This window comes from Chrysochloris asiatica, unplaced genomic scaffold (genome assembly GCF_000296735.1).
Source record: "Chrysochloris asiatica unplaced genomic scaffold, ChrAsi1.0 scaffold00401, whole genome shotgun sequence".
NCBI lineage: Eukaryota > Metazoa > Chordata > Mammalia > Afrosoricida > Chrysochloridae > Chrysochloris > Chrysochloris asiatica.
In genome coordinates this window covers 1,797,218-1,799,916 of record NW_006408919.1, presented here as the reverse complement: position 1 = coordinate 1,799,916, position 2,699 = coordinate 1,797,218, and the positions used below count along the sequence as shown (strand labels likewise).

The window sequence follows — 2,699 nt, the reverse complement described above, 5'->3', positions numbered from 1 at the left end:
TAATGGAATTGGCAAAGAACAAGGCATCAGGAATTGATGGAATAAAAATTGAAATCTTTCAAGAAAGTGAGGCGGCACAGGAGACACTCACTCATCTCTGCCAAGAAATTTGGAAGACAACTATCTGGCTGACTGATTGGAAAAGATACATATTTATGCCCATTACAAAGAGAGGTGACCCATCTGAATGTGGAGACTAGGAAGAAAAAGTGGCGAACTACTTACAAATATTTAGTCACTGAAAATCTTATGAATAGCAGAGAAACACTGTCAGATATAGTGCTAGAAAATAAGCTCCTTAGGTTGGAAGGCACTCAAAATGCGACTCGGGAAGAGCTGCCTCTTCAAAGTACAGTTGACAGTGATGACGTGAATGGAGTAAAGTCTGTGGGAATAAAACCCGCGGGACCTTCATTTGCTGATGGGGCACAACTCCAAATGCAGAGAAACAGCTGTAAACATCCATTAATAATCGGAACATGAAATGTACCAAGTATGAATCTAGAAAAATTGAAAATTTTCAAAAATGAAATGAAACACGTAAGCATCGATATCTTTGGCATTAGTGAGCTGAAATGGACTGGCATTGGCCATTTTGAATCTGACAACCACATGGTTTATTATGCAGGGAATGACAAATTGAAGAGGAATGGTGTTGCATTCATTGTTACAGAAAGGATATACCCAGATCAGTTATGAGATACAACACTATCTGTAATAGGATAATATCCATGCATCTACAGGGAAGACCAGTTAATACCACTATCATTCAAATTTACACACTAACCACTAAATCCAGTGAGGATGAAATAGAAGAATTCTACCAACTTCTTCAATCTGAAATTGATCAAACATGCAATCAAATGTATTGCTCATTACTGGTGATTTGAATGCAAAAGTTGGGAGCAAAGAGGAAGGATCAGTAGTTGTAAAATATGGCCTTGGTGATAGAAATGATGCTGGAGAATGCATGATAGAATTCTACAAAATCAATGATTTGTTCATTTCGAATACCTTCTTTAGACAGCATAAGAGCATGGACCTCACCAGATGGAACATATAGAAATCAAATTGACTACATCTGTGGAAAGAGATGATGGAAAAGCTCTATATCATCAGTTAAAACAAGGCCAGGGTCAGATTTTGGAACAGACTATCAACTGCTCATATACAAATACAAACTGAAGCTGAAGAAAATGAAAACAAGTCCATGAGAGCCAAAATATGACCTTGACTATATCCCACCTGAATTTAGAGATCATCTGAAGAACAGATTTGATACATTAAACACTAAAGAGTGAAGACCAGAAGAGTTGGGATGACATCAAGAACATCATACAGGGGAGATGGCGACAGCGGCGATTGAGGGGGGCAGGGGTGGGGAGCCCCGGGGAGCTGATGGGGTCTACATGGGGGCCCCGGCAGAAGTGGAGATAGTGAAGGGGCAGCCATTCGATGTGGGTCCTCACTACTCGCAGCTGCAGTACATCAGTGAGGGCACGTACGGCATGGTCAGCTCAGCTTAGGACCACGTGCCCAAGACTCATGTAACCTTCAAGAAGATCAGCCCCTTTGAGCATCATACCTACTGCCGGCGTACACTGCAGGACATCCAGATCTTCCTGCGCTTCTGGCATGAGAATGTCATTGGCATCCAAGACATCCTGAGGGCACCCACCCTGGAAGCCACGAGGGATGTCTACATTGTGCAGGACCTAATGGAGACAGACCTGTACAAGTTGCTCAAAAGTCGGCAGCTGAGCAATGACCACATCTGCTACTTCCTCTACCAGATCCTGCAGGCCTTAAGTATATCCACCCGGCCAATGTGCTCCACCGAGACCTAAAGCCCTCCAACCTTCTCATCAACACCACCTGTAACCTTAAGATCTGTGATTTTGCCCTGGCCCAGGTCGCTGATCCTGAACATGACCACACCGGCTTCTTGACAGAATACGTGGTTACACACTGGTACCAGGCACCAGAGATTATGCTCAACACTAAGGGCTACACCAAGTCCATCTACATCTGGTCTGTGGGCTGCATCCTGGCTGAGATGCTCTCCAACCGGCCCATCTTTCCTGGCAAGCACTACCTGGACCAGCTTAACCACATTCTAAGTATTCTGGGCTCCCCATCTCAGGAGGACCTGAACTGTATCATCAACATGAAGGCCCGAAACTACCTACAGTCTTTGCCATCCAAGACCAAGGTTGCCTGGGTCAAGGTTTTTCCCAAGTCAGACCCCAAAGCCCTTGAACTACTGGACCGGATGTTGACCTTTAACCCCAACAAATGGATCACTGTGGAGGAAACACTGGCCCACCCCTACCTGGGACAGTACTACAACCCCACAGATGAGCCTGTGGCTGAGGAGCCCTTCACCTTTGACATGGAATTGGATGATCTACCCAAGGAACTGCTGAAGGAGCTCATCTTCCAGGAGACAGCCCACTTCCAACCTGGGGCAGGAGAAGCCCCCTAACCTGGACCGATGCTCCTGCTCCCCAGAACCTGCTCCTGCCTCCTGACTGCCTCTCTCCCGCTGGACTATTAGAGAATGGACACTGTGCCCAGCCTAGACTCTGGCAGCCCCAGCCAGGGCAGAGGTTGGGCCTGGCCACCTCTCTCCTGTGCTTGGAGCTTCCTGTTTGGAGCAGGCCAAGACCTTTCTCCCTTTCTCCCTTCCTTCCCCACAG

The 2,699-nt window shown here is 46.4% G+C and overlaps 1 pseudogene; it reads left to right on the top strand.

The window, feature by feature from the left end:
• The first annotated feature begins 1,346 nt into the window (after window positions 1-1,346).
• LOC102834152 lies at window positions 1,347-2,485 on the top strand (annotated as a pseudogene).
• The last annotated feature ends 214 nt before the right edge of the window (window positions 2,486-2,699 follow it).